This window comes from Sminthopsis crassicaudata, chromosome 1 (assembly GCF_048593235.1).
Source record: "Sminthopsis crassicaudata isolate SCR6 chromosome 1, ASM4859323v1, whole genome shotgun sequence".
Taxonomy (NCBI): domain Eukaryota; kingdom Metazoa; phylum Chordata; class Mammalia; order Dasyuromorphia; family Dasyuridae; genus Sminthopsis; species Sminthopsis crassicaudata.
In genome coordinates this window covers 735,064,699-735,083,639 of record NC_133617.1, presented here as the reverse complement: position 1 = coordinate 735,083,639, position 18,941 = coordinate 735,064,699, and the positions used below count along the sequence as shown (strand labels likewise).

Genomic DNA, 18,941 nt, shown 5'->3' with positions numbered 1-18,941 from the left:
ATGAGTCTGACTTTAAGTGTATTGGTTAGGTGCTAAATGAATTAAAAGGCATGCAACTAAAACTAATTAACCATTCCTGCCTGGGGTCAAATCCTCCTTGTAGGATAAGCTTGTCTTAAAGATGGCAGAAACATTTTAGTTGAGAAAATAATGTCCCATATCGCTGGCTTTGAGGCAATTCACTAAATAAATATTTACTGAATACCTACTATAGGGTTCTAGTCATGCTCTAGATGTCTACTGGTTCAAACAATCAAGGATTAACAGGAATGAACAAGAATACCTAATATTACAGATGAATCCCGAATGATGTATATAAATTGTGATTGATATCCCAACCCACAAAATATTAGTGTTAGAAAGGACCTGCAGTCCTGTTGAAAATTGGAATTGGAATCAGAAAACAGATTCGAATCTTATCATTGGTACTAACTACCTGTGTGGCCATGAGCCTCAGTTTCCCTCTTTGTAAAAGGAGCAAGATGAACTAGAAGAGAGTAAATCTATGATATTAAAATTCTATGACTTCACATCATGGGATGGTCACATTCTAGATTTCACCATTAGCCACAAGTGTTTACTTCCCTAGGAGAGAGTTGAACTAGAAGGCCAATAAGGTCCCTTCCATCTATAAATCTCTGATATTATAATTCTAAGTCTTCAGGTCATAAGATGTTTACATTCTAGATTTCACCCTGACCCACACGTGTCCACTTCCCTAGTTAGAAACTGTGACATTCTCCTGGCTGACCATAAGCTTCTGTTAGTCTAGGGAACCTCATTCCTTCAGATCTAGGTCAAGAATCACCTTTTACCAAAAGCTCTCCATAAATAGTAATATCCAATCTTTCTTATATTTGACTACTATACTACTATTTATTCACTTTATACTTAAGCTATATATGGTGTGTATAGGTATATATGTACATGTATACATATATGACGTATGTATATTTAATACCTGTTATATATACACGATTACTTTCTGCATTAGAATGTAAATTTCTTGAAAGCAGGGATGATTACATTCATTATACTTGCATCCTGTGTGATTAGCATAAGTGCCTGGTACATAGTAGGTATTTAATATATGCTTGCTGATTGTTCTATCACGTTCAACTCATTAATTGCTAGAGATGAGGAATCAAACACCCAAATCTCCAGGCCTCATTGATATTGGATGGCAGAGACAAGGATGTATAACTGGGTCCTCTGGTTCCAAATATAATGTACTTTCCATTGGACCTTATTCTCCTTGTGACACTATGTGTTGGGGTACTAGCACAGCACTCTGGTAAGTATCTGAGACTGAATGGAACTCAGGTCTTTTTATCTTCAGTCTTAGTGTTCTATCAAACTCAACTCCTCATTTTAAAAATCATTATAGACAAGTTTTGTTTTGTTTTGTTTTGCTACAACCCCAAATTCCCCTGATTGTTTCCTTATATGTTACATTATTATCACTGTTCTTTTCAAGTTTTTTTTGTTGCTACAACCCAAAATTTCCCTGTTTCCTTATACCTTACATGATTATCACTGTTCTTAGAAAAGAGTAAAAAGATCACTTCCAAAGCTGGGATGAAAAATGTCTTTCTTCCAGAGTTTATTTGAAGGCAGCTCTTGAATTCGAGGCATTAGGGAATTTCTTATCATCTTTCTAATGTTGACACCGAACTTCAACTGTAGCATAAAGCAGGGTTTCTTATACTTTTTCCACGATCCTTTTTCAACCAAAAGTTTTTATACAGCCCCAAGTATATAGGGATCTAAATCAAGCATTTATTGATAATAAATCATCATTTTGTATCACCCACATTCAGTTATGAGACCATAGATGGGGTCATGACCCACAGTGTAAGAAGCTTTGGTGCAAAGACTACTCAATTTTGGAGTAAGAAAAGCTAGATTCAGTTCCTAGCTCTGCAACTTATTATGTGTGACCTTGACTAGGTCATTCATTAACTTCTCTGGACCTCAATTTTAAAATGTGGGTTAGAATTATATTACCCATAAAATCCCTCCTAGCTTTAAATCTCTCCTCTTTTTATGGAAATGCATTCATCATTTTTGGCCCCATAGAACCATTAGCAATTCTCTTTTCCCACAGTAAACTCAATGACATTCAGATGATTCTGAAATTCAGGATGTCCTGACCTTTATCCCTATTAAAGTCAAATGTGTCCCATAGAAAAGATTAGACTATTAAAGAGACTCCTCTATACCAATAACCTACCCAAATGTAGTGTCTGCCTTTCTATTATCAACAGGGGTAATAGTAAAGAACCTGAGTTAATGATCTTGAGTGGGAAGCAAGAATAGATAGTAAAAAAATAGAATTTTAAGGAGGGAAAATAATAATACCTTTCTACTTTTTTTTAAAATTGATATTTCTTGGATTAACATCACCTTAAAGAGGGAAGTATTTAAGGAGCTGATAATAAGGGTAATATCTGAAATTGAAAGCTATCTAAGAAGCCCATATAAGATGGTTTTTGTATGAGGTCATTCAAGGAAGTGGTAGTCAAAGGCTAGAATATTTTGTCCAATTTTGGAAGTGACCTTTTTACAAAGTCACTGAGTAACTAGAGCATCTAGAAGAGTCCAACTGAGGCAAGAAGAGTATTGAACTGAAACCTGATGATCATTTCAAGGGCCCCAAATGCTTAGCCGTCAAAGAGAATGCTGGAGAGACATGAGATCTGCCTTCAATTATTTGAAACTCTACCATATGGAAGAGGAATTAAGGCCAGTCCTATTGCTCAAACCAGGACAAAACAAGGAGAAATGAGCTGAAGTTTCAAGGAGGAAATTTTAAGCTTGATTTGAGAAGAACTTTCATGATAACAATGAGAGCTGTCCAAAAGCAGAATCGACTCTCTGGGAAATGGGATCTATTTCTGTGCAGGATTTCCAGCAAAGTCCAGAGACTTCCATCCACAGATAGGATTGGCCTAATTCACCTCTGGAATTCTACAATTAGTGGTTTCCATCTTTAAGCTCTGGGCATTTTCTCTGCCTGGAATGCAAGGATTCCCTCCCTTTCTCTCCTTATCTATCTGCCTATTGACTTTCCTGGCTTTCTTTAAGTCCCAATTAAACCTCCATCTTTTATAAAAAGATTTCCCAGCCCCTTTTATTTCTAGAACTTCCTCTTTGTTAATTATGTCCTTTTTATTCTGAATATATCTTGTTTACACATATTTGTTTGTTTGTTTTCTCTCTATTAGACTCTGTGCTCATTGGGAGCAGGAACTGCTTTTTGCCTTTTTTTTTTTTTTATATCCCCAGAGCTTAAAACAGTAAATTGAACATAGCAGGAGCTTAATAATTGTTTATTGCCTGACTGAGATAACTGGATTATGGGGCAATAGAAAATACTGGACCTAGAATCATGACTCCTGAATTTAAATCTCAGCTCCATTATTCACAATAGGTGAACTGGTTGAAAAGTGTATTGTTAAATATTACATACAGTTGAGCCACTTATAAGGAATCTTATAATTTTTTTAATACACCCAAGTGTGAGAAAGTGGTAAAAATCCAATAGAGATGATTCAGTGAGCCTTATAGTCATTGAGCCTATTTTATGTGAAAATTACTCAAAATCCAGGGCATTTAAAAAGAAAGCCCACATCCCATTATTATAGACTTGCTCTTGGCCCACTTTTCCTTGGATTGAATTCAGAGCCTCCTTGTCAATGACTGCCAGCCCAGGAAACTAATGGAATTCCATCCATGGCAACCTGAGAAGGAAAATGTGGTCCAGACTCAACAATAACTTAGCTCACCTGGCACCTTATCCTACCAAGACATCTCAGTGTAATAACGGTAATTTAATAATGTAGCCAGCTGAAGCTCTGCACACGGTTGAAAGCAAAGGAAAATAAATGAGGCTCACACTCTGAACAGAGGGGACATTCTCCCAGAGCTGCCTGCAATGGGGAGATACCTGGTAATGAAATATCCACTCATCGCTATTCATTATGCAGGAAGGAGGCCTCAGAAGGCAATCCCTAAAGGTGACGGACTCAAAATGAAAAAAATAAATTCAGCTTTCCAAGCTGAGTGCATTTTAAACGGTTCGGCAAAGCTGCCCATACATTATCCGTGGAATTGAAGTGGAAGTTTTTGTCAGGTGTCAAGAAAAGTAATTAGCTCCTCTTACCTGGGCACATGGACTATATAAATAGCCATCCCTAGCTTTATCTACTTATGCATGATCCTAAGTGCAGGAACTTTATTATAACAGAGTTCAGTTTTCTGTGACTTTTGCCATAGAATAAACTATAAGTACATAAAAGTACACATATACAATATGTATATATGTATGTGTGTATACATATAAATGTTTATAACTAGATATATACTTATATCCAGGTATACTCACAAATATGCAGATATACACACTGACACATTTATATACACATATATGTATAGTATATATTGTCTATGTATAGAGGTGTGTGTGTGTGTGTGTGTGTGTGTGTATGTGTGTGTATTCTAGATGCTCAACAATCCAGCCTGCTGCCTCTTGGGAAATGGTTATTTTTAACTCTTTAATATTGACCTTGTCTATATCCCAGGAAACCTTGGAAAACAGCTTCACACAAGATGCACATGAAGAGTGAAAAGGTTCTCCTTTTCAGTAAAAATCATTGTACTTGCAAGAAATTAATTACATTTCAAGGAAAAGATTTCTCTTGATTTCTATTTAATTGTTATCTACTCAGAATGAGAAGTTTTGCCCACAAACCACTAAGGCTCTATTTGACTCTTCATTTTACTAATTTGTTAAGCTAACAATAATTTCTTCTCTCAACCGCCTCCTCTCTCTGCTTGCAACATCAACACAACAGGAACTTTTCTCCATTGTGAGTTCTCGAGATGAGCATCCTGACAGGTAACACAATGCCATCTTTGATCATTTTTGAAACTAGTAATGAAATGTCAGAGGAAACGGTTCATTAACCTGGGGAAATGCACTTTGCATCCTCTCTGAGTCAATAAATGTTCCATGAAAGACACTTTCTGAGCACTCAGAGATCTAGAGAAAGTCACATCTTAGAATAAAATTGGGTCATTAAAGATCTGAAGATCACGAAACAAGCAGATACACTGTCTACATCTTTCTTTATTGACTATATAAGTCCTATGGCTGGAGATGGTATTTTCAATTAACAAATTTTATTTATCTCTGCTCATGTTATACACTGCTCCATCCCTGTCCCAACTTCATACCCAGTAGACAAGAAACAACTTGGAGGCAAGGTCTATCTTTTGTTTGTATCCCCACCAACTCAAAGGGTGCCCTCCTTGTTGGAGGATCAGAGGTCACCCAGTCCTATCATTTGATATAGAACACAACTGAGAACTAAGAGATTAAAATGGCTTGTGTAGAATCATAAAGCTACAAGAAGTAAAGGAAATTGGAGGCACCGGGGTGCATAGAGCAATGGACTTAGTAATAATTAGTAAATAATTAATAGCTGTGAGATCTCCTGTGTCTGCCTCAGTTCCCTCACTTGTAAATGGGGATAAAAATCGGGGGTTATTAAATAAACAAACAAGCAAATGATCATAATAATTATTAAATAAAACGGGGAATGATAATAAATAATAAACTTCCCAGGGTTTTTGTGAGAACCAAATGAGATAATATTTATAAAGTGCTATACATATGCTATTATTAATATTTGATAACCTGGATGTAAATTAAATAACACTCGTATCATCTGTAAATAAAGTATATGATTACATAAACCTATTTCAGGAATAGCATGACTTTATTTCCAGAGGCTTCTTTTATGGAATATCTGAATGTTTCAAAAATTACTCTTTAAGTGAGATAAATAAGTTTAGAACTATGACATGATATCTATGCAATTATAGACTTTTCATATTTGAAGAATGTCTCAAATTCATTTAAAGATGTGCTCAATATATATGGCATGGTAGAAATCGTGCCGGATTTGCAATCAGGGCAGACTTGAACTTCTAATTCCATCTCTGATGCTTGCTGTGTGACCATGGACAAGTCACTAAACTCTTTGAGGATCAGTTTCAGTTTTTCAGTCTGTAAAATAGGGTGAATAGTATCTGTGGCCAACTACTTCATAAGGTAACTGTGTAGCTCCAATGAGTGAATGTTGACAAAGAGTTTTGCAAACCTTACAAAAGTTCTACAAATGGCAGTGATAAGAGTAGGAAAAGTACTGGTTTGGGGAGTCAGAGGGAGTCTGATCTAACCTTTAATATGGCAGTGATCTCAGAGAAGTCATTTTACTTTGTGGAACCTCCATTTTCTTGTCTTTAAAATGAGGGGGGTTGGACTAAATGGCCTCTTGTCTCCTTTCCAGCTGTAGAGCTGTGATCATTTACTTTAAACTCCCAAAATAGACTTTCTACCTGAAAGGGAAAAAAAAGAAAAAAAAAACATCTGAAAATTGCTTTCTCCTCTTTCCATTCATTTATCAATGTTTAGATCAGTGGTTGGCCAGTTCAGTGTCTCAGAGGGGAAGCATTCACCACCTGCCAGGTCAGTTGAAGACAAGGATGAGGGAACCTATTAGGACTTTAAGTTATGGCTCCTTCTGAGCACAAAACTGGCCCACCAAGCCACAAGTCAGCACCCCTGACTCTGGACCAAGACCTCCCTCTGCCCAGGGACCCCCCTTCTGAGCAGAGCTCAGGTTTTCTAGTTTGAGAGAGTGGGATGGTTTCCTGCTGTAGGTTCATCTCAAGGGAATTCACTGCAGAAGCTGACGGTCCAGCAATTCTATTAAACTCTTTCAATTTCAGCATTTCTTTAAAGCACTCAGCAACCATACTGGTGGGGGCTATTTCAATTTCTCTGTGGATGGTGAAAAATATAAAAGGACACTTAAATGACTATTTTTAAGGAGAGTCCACAGCATGGGGCCTAATTATTGAGGTATGTGATAGATGTTATGGATTTTTACTGAAGCAAAGGGGCTTGATCTGTACAGTTCAGAAAGCAAACAGCAGCCAGACCTGTGTGTGTGGAATATGTCAAGTCTAAATATAGGGCCAAGGATTAGCACAGGTCAGGTACTTTCTTTCTTCCTTCCACCCTGCCTTCCCATTCCAGGGATGTGTCTGAAATTTCTTCACCTAAAGGGACGTCCCAGGAAAAGGACACATCCATCCCCTTGAGATTCAACCACCTCCAGACCATTCATTCATTCCCCGATGGGGTCTTTCTCAAGTGAAAAATTGCATAGGGAGTAAAAAAATTGAAGTTTGAATCCCCTTTCTGTAATTTGCCACTGAGGGACCACTGGCTGACTTTTATCTCAACTCGCCATAGTTTTTTTTTTTTTAATTTTAAATATATTTATACACAGTTGTTTTTATGTCCAATTCTTCCTTTCCTACTACTATCACCACCCACCACCATTAGGTTCGAAGCTGCTTGAGGTCAGGGACTGTTTTTTTTTTTTTGTCTCTTTTAGCACAGAGTCTGGCACATGGTAGATATATAATAAATGCTTACTCATCAGATGTAATAGGGATAAACTAGAACTATTTCCGATAAGATCAGGGGTGAAACAAGGTTGTCCACTATCACCATTACTTTTCAATATTGTATTAAAATGTTATCTTTGGCAACAAAGAGAATACAAAGAGATTAAAGGAATTCGAATAGCAAAACAACTATTTGGAACTATATATCGTATTTAATTTATACTTTAATATATGTAACATGTACTGGTCAACCTGCCATCAGGGGGAGGGTGGTGGGGAGAAGGAAGGGAAAAATTGGAACAATAAACTTGGCAATTGTCACTGCTGTAAAATTACCCATGCATATATCTTGTAAATATAAAGCTATAAAAAAGAATACATACTAGACAAGGAAAAGAGGGGAAAAAAAGGAATTAGAGAAGATTAGGAAAAATCAAATTATTACTCTTTGCAGATGATATGATGGTATACTTAGAGAACCCTGGATAATCAACTAAAAAACTACTAGAAATAATTCACAACTTTAGCAAAGTTGCAAAAAACAAAATAAATCCACATAAATCTCAGCATTTTTATATATTACCAACAAAGTCTAGCAGCAAGTGATAGAAAGAGAAATTCCATTTTAAATAACTATAGATAATATAAAACATTTGGGAATCTATCTGCTAAGGTAAAGTCAAGAATGATATGAACATAATTACAAAATATTTTCCACACAAATAAAGTCAAATCTAATCTCTTGGAAAAATATCAAGTGCTCATAGATTAATGTACTAATTCAGTGCCATACCAATCAAACTCCCAAGAAATTACTTCACAGAGCTAGAAAAAATAATAACAAAATTCATCTGGAAGAATAAAAGGTCAAGAATTTCAAGGAAATTAATGAAACAAATGCAAATGAAGGTGGCTTAGATGTACCAGATCTAAAACTATATTATAAAGCAGCAGTCATCAAAATCATCTGGCTAAGAAATAGACTAATTGATCAGTGGAATAGATTGGGTTCACAGGACAAAACAGTCAATGACTATAGTAATCTAGTGTTTGACAAACCCAAAGACCCCCAGGCTTTTGGGATAAGTACTAACCATTTGACAAAAATTGCTGGGAAAATTGAAGATTAGTATGGCAGAAAGTAGATACTGAGCCACACCTAACATCCCATACTAAAAATAAGGCCAAAATGGGTGAGTGAAATTATAAGCAAATTAGAAGAACAAAGGGCTACCCTTTTGTTCTCTCAGATCTGTGGAGAAGGAAGGAATTTTTGGACAAAGAGGAACTTGAGTAGATTATTAAATGCAAAACGGAAAATTTTTATTAAATTAAAAATTTTTTGTTCAAATAAAACCAATGTAGAAAAAAATTAGAAGGGAAGCAATAAACTGGAAAAATAATTTTACATTCAAGAGTTCTGATAAAGGCTTCATTTCTAAAACATAGCGAACTGATTCGAATTTATAATTCAATGGTCAAAGGATATGAACAGACAATTTTCAGATGAAGACATTAAAACCATCTAGTCATATGAAAAGGCTCCCTAAATCAATCAATTCAAATTAAGACAACTCTAAGGTACTGCTACATACCTCTCATATTGACTAAAATGACAGGAAAAGATAATGAATGTTAAACAGGATGTAGGAAAACTGGGACACTGATACATTGTTGATGGAATTGTGAAGTTGGAGAGCAATTTGGAACTATATCCAAAGGACTTTCAAACTGTGCATACCCTTTGACAGAGCAGTGTCTCTATTGGGCTTATATCCCAAAGAAATATTAAAGGAGGGAATGGGCAAAAATGTTTGTAGTAGCCCTTTCTCTAGTGGCAAGAAACTGGAAACTGAGTAGTTGCCCATTAGTTGGAGAATGGCTGAATAAGTAATGGTGTATGAATGTTATGGAATATTATTCTTCTATAAGAAATGATCAGAAGGATTATTTCAGAAAGGCGTGGAGAGATTTACAGGAACTGAGGATGAGTGAAATGAGCAGAACCAGAAGCTCATTGTACACGGCATCAGCAGATTATACAATAATCAATTCTGATGGACGGGGATCTCATCAACAATTCAGACCATTTCCAATGATCTTGTGATAGAGAGCTATCTGCAACCAGAGGGAGGACAATAGGAATTAATTGTCAACCACAACATAGCATTTTCACTCTTTTTGTTGTTTTCGCAGTTTGTTTTCTTTCTCATTGTTTTTCTTTCAGATCTGATTTTTCTTAAGGCAGCAAGGTATCTGTGAAAATATGTATTGAGGAACTGCATATGTTTAACATATATTGGATCACTTACTGACTGGGGAAGGGAGGAAAAGGGGGAAATTAGAACCCAGGGTTTTTTAGGGGTGAATGTCAAAAATTATCCATGTATGTATTTTGAAAATAACAAGCTATAATTAAAAAACTGCTTGCTGACTTGTTGACTTGACAATGATCCTGACTCCCTACTTGTGCTCATGTAGTTCTTCCCATAGGTTCCCCTCTCATCTATTATCCCCTTTTTTACATTTTTTTTTTATTATATATATATATATATATTTTATAATATTATCCCTTGTATTCATTTTTCCAATTTACCCCCCCTCCCTCTATTCCCTCCCCCCGACGACAGGCAATACCATACATTTTACATGTGTTACAATATAGTCTAGGTACAATACATGTGTGCGAATATCACTTTCTTGTTGCACAATAAACATTAGAATCCGAAGGTACATGCAACCTGGGCAGACAGATATTAGTGCTAACAATTTTCATTCCCCTCCCAGTGTTTCTTCTCTGGGTGCAGCTACCTCTGTCCATCATTGATCAACTGGAAGTGAGTTGGATCTTCTTTATGTTGAAGATTTCCACTTCCATCAGAATACATCCTCATACAGCATTGTTGTTGAAGTGTACAGTGATCTTCTGGTTCTGCTCATTTCACTCAGCATCAGTTGATTTAAGTCTCTCCAGGCCTCTCTATATTCCTCCTGTTGGTCATTTCTTACCGAGCAATAATATTCCATAACCTTCATATACCACAATTTACCCAACCATTCTCCAACTGATGGACATCCATTCATCCTCCAGTTTCTAGCTACAACAAAAAGAGCTGCCACAAACATTTTGGCACATATATGTCTCTTTCCGCTCTTTAGTATTTCTTTGGGATATAATCCCAGTAGTAGCGCTGCTGGGTCAAAGGGTATGCACAGTTTGATAACTTTTTGGGCATAATTCCAGATTGCTCTCCAGAATGGCTGGATTCTTTCACAACTCCACCAGCAATGTATTAGTGTCCCAATTTCCCCACATCCCCTCCAGCATTTGTCATTATTTGTTCCTGTCATCTTAGCCAATCTGACAGGTGTGTAGTGGTATCTCAGAGTGGTCTTAATTTGCATTTCTCTGATCAGTAGTGATTTGGAACACTCTTTCATGTGAGTGGATATAGTTTCAATTTCTTCCTCTGAGAATTGTCTGTTCATATCCTTTGACCATTTATCAATTGGAGAATGGTTTGGTTTCTTATAAATTATGGTCAGTTTCTCTATATATTTTGGAAATGAGACCTTTGTCAGAACCTTTGTTTTTAAAAATATTTTCCCAATTTGTTACTTCCCTTCTAATCTTGTTTGCATTAGTATTATTTGTACAGAAACTTTTTAGTTTGATGTAATCAAAATCTTCTATTTTGTGATCAATAATGATCTCTAGTTCTCCTCTGGTCATAAATTCCTTCCTCCTCCACAAGTCTGAGAGGTAGATTATCCTCTGTTCCTCTAATCTATTTATTATCTCCCTCTTTATGCCTAAATCATGGACCCATTTTGATCTTATCTTGGTATATGGTGTTAAGTGTGGATCCATATCTAATTTCTGCCATACTAATTTCCAGTTTTCCCAACAGTTTTTTCCGAATAATGAATTTTTATCCCTAATGTTGGAATCTTTGGGTTTGTCAAAGATTAGATTGCTATAGATGTACCCTTTTTTGTCCTTTGTATCTAATCTGTTCCACTGATCTACCGGTCTATTTCTTAGCCAATACCAAATGGTTTTGGTGACTGCTGCTATATAATATAGCTTTAGATCAGGTACACTTAGACCACCTTCCTCTGAGTTTTTTTTCATTAGTTCCCTTGCAATTCTTGACCTTTTATTCTTCCATATGAATTTTGTTGTTATTTTTTCTAGGTCATTAAAATAGTTTCTTGGGAGTCTGATTGGTATAGCACTAAATAAATAGATTAGTTTGGGGAGTATTGTCATCTTTATTATATTCGCTCGGCCTATCCAAGAGCACTGAATGTCTTTCCAATTATTTAAATCTGACTTTATTTTTGTGGCAAGTGTTTTGTAATTTTTCTCATATAATTCCTGACTTTTCTTTGGTAGATGGATTCCCAAATTATTTTATACTCTCTCAACATTTGTTTGGAATGGAAATTTCTCTTTGTATCTCTTGCTGTTTGCATTTTGTTAGTGATATATAAAAATGCCGATGATTTATGTGGATTTATTTTGTATCCCTGACACTTTGCTGAAATTTTGAATTATTTCTAGTAGCTTTTTAGCAGAGTCTTTGGGGTTCTCTAAGTATACCATCATGTCATCTCTGCAAAAAGTGATAGTTTGATTTCCTCATTTCCTGACTCTAATTCCCTGAATTCTCTTTCTCGGCTCTTATTGCCGAGGCTAGCGTTTCTAGCACTATATTGAATAGTAATGGTGATAGTGGGCAACCTTGTTTCACTCCTGATCTTACTGGGAAAGGTTGCAGTTTATTTCTATTGCATATTATGCTTACTGACGGTCTTAAATATATACTCCTGATTATTCTAAGGAATAATCCATTTATTCCTATACTCTCAAGAGTTTTTAGTAGGAATGGATGTTGGATTTTGTCAAATGCTTTTTCTGCATCTATTGAGATGATCATATGGTTTTTATTAATTTGATTATTAATATGGTCAATTATATTAATAGTTTTCCTAATATTAAACCAGCCCTGCATTCCTGGAATAAATCCTACTTGATCATAGTGTATTATCTTGGAGATGATTTTCTGAAGTCTTTTTGCTAATATCTTATTTAAGATTTTAGCATCAATATTCATTAAGGAGATTGGTCTATAATTTTCTTTCTCAGTTTTCGATCTACCAGGTTTAGGTATCAGTACCATGTCTGTGTCATAAAAGGAGTTTGGTAGGACTCCTTCATCCCCTATTTTTTCAAATAATTTATATAACATTGGGGCTAATTGTTCTTTAAATGTTTGGTAGAATTCACATGTGAATCCATCTGGCCCTGGGGATTTTTTCCTGGGGAGTTGATTAATAGCTTGTTCTATTTCTTTTTCTGAAATGGGACTATTTAAGCAATTTATCTCCTCCTCTGTTAATCTAGGGAGCCTATATTTTTGGAGAAAGTCATCCATTTCACTTAAGTTATCAAATTTATTGGCATAAAGTTGGGCAAAGTAACTCCTTATTATTTCTCTAATTTCCTCTTCATTGGTGGAAAGATCCCCCTTTTCATTTGTAAGACTATCAATTTGATTTTCCTCTTTCTTTTTTTTGATCAAATTTACCAAAGGTTTATCTATTTTATTGGCTTTTTCATAAAACCAACTCTTGGTTTTATTTATTAATTCAATAGTTTTTTTACTTTCAATTTTATTGATTTCTCCTTTTAATTTTTGTATTTCGAATTTAATTTTTGGTTCGGGGGTTTATAATTTGGGTCTTTTTTCTAGCCTTTTAAGTTGTAAGCCCAATTCGTTAATCTCTCTCTTTCTCAATTTTCTTTCAAATAAGCCTCTAAAGATATAAAATTTCCCCTTATTACTGCTTTAGCTGCATCCCAAAGATTTTGATATGATGTCTCATCATTATCATTATCTTGGGTGAAAATTGTTAATTGTTTCTATAATTTGCTCTTTCACCCCAGTCATTCTTTAAGATGAGATTATTCAGTTTCCAATTACTTTTTGGTCTATTTACCCCTAAACTTTTTACTGAATGTAGCTTTTATTGCATTGTGTGATCTGAGAGAGAAGGCATTTATTATTTCTGCCTTCCTACATTTAATTTTGAGATCTTTATGTCCTAATATATGGTCAATTTTTGTATAGGATCCATGAACTGCTGAGAAGAAAGTGTATTCCTTCCTATTGCCATTCAGTTTTCTCCAAAGGTCTATCATACCTAGTTTTTCTAATGTTCTATTTACTTTTTTAATTTCTTTCTTGTTTGTTTTGTGGTTTGATTTGTCTAAATCTGAGAGTGCAAGGTTGAGATCTCCCACTATTATAGTTTTACTGTCTATTTCTTCTTGCAGTTCTCTTAACTTTTCCTTTAGAAAGTTAGATGCTATACCACTTGGTGCATATATGTTTAGTATTGATATGGCTTCATTATTTATGCTACCTTTCAGCAGGATATAGTTTCCTTCCTTATCTTTTTTAACGAGATCTACTTCTGCTTTTGCTTGATCTGAGATAAGGATAGCTACCCCTGCTTTTTTGGCTTTACCTGAAGCATAATAAGCTCTGTTCCAGCCTTTTACCTTTACTCTGTATGTATCTCCCTGCTTTAAGTGTGTTTCCTGTAGACAACATATTGTAGGGTTCTGCTTTTTGATCCAATCTGCTATCCGTCTCCGTTTGATGGGATCGTTCATCCCATTTACATTTACAGTTAAAATTACTAATTCTGTATTTCCTGCCATCGTATTATCCCCAGATTATACTTTTTTCCCTTGACCCCCCTGATCCCCCTCCCCGATATTTAATTTACAGACCCCCCTTGTGACGCGCAACCCTCCTCTTTTTTTTTTTTTTTTTTTTTTTTTTAGGATCCCTCCCCCCTCCCTCCAAGTCCCTTCACTTATTCTCCTTTTCCTTTCCCCTTTTCCTCTCCCCCCTTTTAATGAGGTGAGAGAAAATTCTCTGAAAAACAAATATGTTAATTATTTACTCTTTGAGCCTCTTCTGATGAGAGTAAGATTCACACAATGATTCTCCCCCTCACTAAGTTCCCTCAGATATGGTGTATTTTCTATGTCTCTTCCTGGGATGTAGTTTCCCTCTTTTTATCACTCCTTCCCCTTTTTCTGAACCGACCTCCTTCCCTTTACCACACCCCCCTTTTTTTCTTTTATATCAGTAAAATCAAATTATCCTTGAGTATTTTTTATATACCCACAACAAAGTTACAGTTCTCAAGGGTTCTGTGTACCTTTTTCTGTTTCTCTTCAGTCTTGTGGATGTAGATCAAATTTTTTGTTTAAGTCTGGTTTTTTTCTTAGAAACATATAGAATTCCTCTGTTTCATTGAATGACCATCTTCTTCCATGGAAAAAGATGCTAAACTTAGCTGGGTAGTTCATTCTTGGTTGCAGTCCTTGATCTTTTGCCTTTCGGAATATCAGGTTCCAGGCCCTTCTATCTTTTAATGTGGAGGCAGCCAGATCTTGGGTGACCCTTATTGTGGCACCTTGGTATTTAAATTGTTTTTTTCTAGCTGCTTGCAGGATTTTCTCCTTTGTGTGGTAATTCTGCAGCTTAGCCACAATATTCCGTGGTGTTCTTTTTTTAGGGTCTATTTCAGAAGGAGTTCGATGAATTCTTTCCACATCTACTTTCCCTTCTGTTTCTATTATCTCTGGACAGTTCTCTTTGATAATTTCCTGTAAAATAGAATCTAGGCTCTTTTTTTGGTCATAGTTTTCTGGAAGTCCAATAATCCGCAGATTATCTCTCCTAGATCTATTTTCCAGGTCTATAGATTTTCCCAGTAAGTATTTGACGTTGTTCTCCAGCTTCTCATTTTTTTTGTTTTGTTTGACTGATTCTTGGGTTCTCTGTGAATCATTCATTTCTATTTGTTCCATCCTGACTTTTAAGGAGTTATTTTCTTCTTTCACAGTTTTTAGTTCTTTTTGTAAATGCCCAATTTCGTTTTTAAATGAATTATTTTGCTCTATTGAGTTTTTTTCCATTTCCCTAATTTTTTTTTTTGAGAATTATTTTCTTTTTCCAATTCAGAAATTCTATTTTCTTGAGACTTTTTTATCTTTTCCAATTCAGAAATCCTACTTTCCTGTGTTTTTTTAACCTTTTCTAATTCACTAATTTTGTTTCCCTGCATCTCCTGTGAATTCTTTATTTTTTCCAACTCCAATTTCAGGACATTGTTATTCTCTATCATAACTTCCCTTTCCTTGCCCCATTTTTCTTCGATCTCCCTCAGTTTCTTAAGAGCTTCTTCTAGGAGAGAGTTATGTGATGGGGGGCAGGAATCGTTCCCCTTTTGGTTGTTATCTGATTCTCTGCTGTCAACTTCCTCGGGGTTGGACACCCGTTCTTTCTCTGTATAGAAGGAATCTATGGTTTTTCTAGCTTTTTTGCTCATACTTAAAAAAAATCTTTTGGGGTCTGTCCCTGGGGTAGGAAATTATTTACTTCTTTACCAGCTTCCTCCCAGACGGGATGGATGCAGCGGCTCCTGAGCCTGAGCTAAGAGAGAGCTCTGGGAGAGAGTTCCCCACCCTCTCCCTGGAAGTGCTTCAGAGGTGATTAGCACTACTGTGCTTCGAGGGCGTAGAATAGTGAAGACTGCAGGAAGCCCAGGCTATGTGTCCGGGTGGGGAGTGGGTGTCTGCAGCAGGTGACGTAAGAAGCCCCTGCGCTCAAACTGGAAGTGTCTGCCAGAAACCGCGGTCCCTAGTTCAAAGGTTCCGCTTCTCTGGGACTTCCTGGAGCTGAGTTCCACTCCCTCCAGCTAAGCTAGGCCGTGTGTGTTGCCTTGGGCCGTATCCACCCACTTGTCAGTCTCTTAACTATTCTCAGGAGGTAGCTGAGGCCACACCCCCTGGTGCCTGAGTCACCCCCAGGGTCCGGGGAAAATCCAATCTGAGTCCTAAAATATTTTGGCTTTCTCTTCTGAACTGCTAAATAATTAGCAGAGAAGAGCTAACAGCCTGTGCCAGATTCCTTTACCTCAGTGGCTTCTCTGATCCCAGAGCCCCTCCCAGCGCAATGGGCGCAGTGTGCCCCTACCCCACCGTCTGTGCTGGTCTCTTATTCCTCCCCTGAGAACTGACCTTTCCTGTTGAAACTCCAGATTCTCTTCAGCTGGTAAGTCGTGCTTCCAGTCCTTGTGGTATCTATCAGTCCTGAGCTAATTTTGAGACTTAATTTATCTAATTGGTTGTGAGGGAGTGAGGACGTTCACTGAGTCGTGTGTTTCCTCTCCGCCATCTTGGCTCCGCCCTCTCTACATTTTCTTTTTAAGTATAATTTCATTTCTTTCAATTAGTAAAAATCTATTTTCTTTCTCTCACATCACCCTTAAGAAAAAAAATAAGAAAAATCCTTGTCCCAAATATGCATAGCCATGCAAAACAAATTCATATGTTGCCTGATGATCCATTTTTTTATTTTATTAATTTTATAATTATACATTTTTGACAGTATATAAGCATGAGTAATTTTTTTATAACATTATCCCTTGTATTCATTTTTCCAGATTTTCCCCTCCCTCCCTCTACTTCCTCCCCTAGATGACAGGCAATCCCATACATTTTACACGTGTTACAGTATAACCTAGATATAATATATGTGTGTAAATCCAATTTTCTTGTTGCATGTTAAGTATTGGATTCCGAAGGTATAAGTAACCTGGATAGAAAGACAGTAATGCTAATAGTTTACATTCAATTCCCAGTGTTCCTTCTCTGGGTGTAATTGTTTCTGTCCATCATTGATCAGCTGGAAGTGAGTTGGATCTTCTTTATGTTGAAGATATCCACTTCCATCAGAATATATCTTCATACAGCATTGTTGTTGAAGTGTACAGCGATCTTCTGATTCAGTTCATTTCACTCAGCATCGGTTCATGCAAGTCTCTCCAGGTCTTTCTGAATTCCTCCTGCTGGTCATTTCTTACAGAGCAATAATATTCCATAACCTTCATATACCATAGTTTACCCAACCATTCTCCAATTGATGGACTGATGATCCATTTTAATCACTAACTTCAAGACCAGACTGAGTTCTCTTATCAGAGGCAAGCTGGTAAAGCTGAAAGACTTTGAGCTGAATTATCTGGGCCAAAGGCTAATGTTGCTCTTGTTTTTCTCTGATCAAATCATTTAATCAACTTGAGCCTTATTTTCATCCTCTGTAAAATGAGAGGAGATATTGGACTAAAAGGCCTGAAAAGTTTCTTCTTGCTCTCTATTTGGGACTGGAGCATTTTTTCCTTTAAAATAAGATTAATTAATCTTTAAGCTTTTAATACTCAATCAATAAATAAACATTCATTAAGCATCAGGCATTTTGTTAAGCACTAAAGATACATAAAAAGGCAAAAGACAAGTCCCTGTCCTCAGTGAGCTCAAAGTCAAATCAAGACCTTCTTCTGGTCATAAAAAGCAATGAAGGTCATAAAGAATATTTTTTGAACAAAAAAATACTGACTCACTTTTTTTGCAACTCATTATATACTCGTTGGATAAAGTAATAAACTACACATGCACAACATAGAGGCAGTACGCTTGAAGTAGTCATATTTTTTGAATTTGTACTGCCTATTTCCACTGGGGCAAACCAATGGCCATTTTTTACATTATTATAATGTCAAACAGTGGAAAACCAAATACAAGTGATCACTTCCCAGGATTCAGTAGTCTGTTTAGAAAAGCATCATACATAATCCTGTTTCTGTGGGGGAAAAAAGACCTGGTAGGAAGAGAAATGATGAACTCAAGATGATTCAAGACAGGTAAATTAATAAATAAGTTAATATATAATGCTCAGAAGCATTAAGTTCAGCACATAGGAAGGGGTAATTCTTCTGTGCTCTGCCATGATCAGAGTCCATCTGGAATATTGGGTTCCCTTCTGGGAAGTGAAGGTCCTGTATCACCTGGAGAGAGTTCCCTGAGGACAATAGCCAAATTGGTGAAAGGACCAGAAATCAGAAGAGAACAGAAGAGCTGGGGTGGGAGTTGGGGGAAAGGAATGTGTGAGACAGATTAGACTTGCCCTATTAAGCAAGGGGTAGAATGACAATAGTAGATTTTAGTTTCATATAAAGGAAAACCACCTAAAAATAAGAAAATACAAAAGTGTAATGAATTGTCTCAGGAACTACCAGGAGTGCCATTACTAAAAACATTCAAGTAGATGATCAATAAACAGCATTAAGCTGGCACTCTGTGCTAGTCACTGAGCTCAGTACTGGGGATACAAAAAGTGGTAAAATATAATCTCTGTCCTAAGTAGTTTATGGTCTAAAGAAGGAAATATGCTAACCAAACAATATCTATTGGATATTGACATCTTTTCAGTATCAATGGATGATCATTTGTTGATGAAGTTAGAAAATAAGATGCTTGTTCAGAGAAGTGCTGAACTAGTTAACTTCTGAGTTCCCTTCCCCTTCTA

At 36.3% G+C, this 18,941-nt stretch overlaps 1 protein-coding gene across 9 annotated transcripts in view; it reads right to left on the bottom strand.

The window, feature by feature from the left end:
* The window catches only part of FHIT (fragile histidine triad diadenosine triphosphatase), a 1,538,293-nt gene that overhangs the window by 1,168,221 nt on the left and 351,131 nt on the right, over positions 1 to 18,941 (bottom strand). For 7 of the 9 annotated variants that reach the window (XM_074284234.1, XM_074284231.1, XM_074284238.1 and 4 more), the window contains one exon: positions 6,247 to 6,405. The exons of the other annotated variants lie outside the window; for them this stretch is intronic. The gene's annotated coding sequence lies outside the window, so the exon portion shown is untranslated. The remainder of the gene's footprint in view (positions 1 to 6,246; positions 6,406 to 18,941) is intronic. 9 annotated transcript variants of the gene reach the window in all.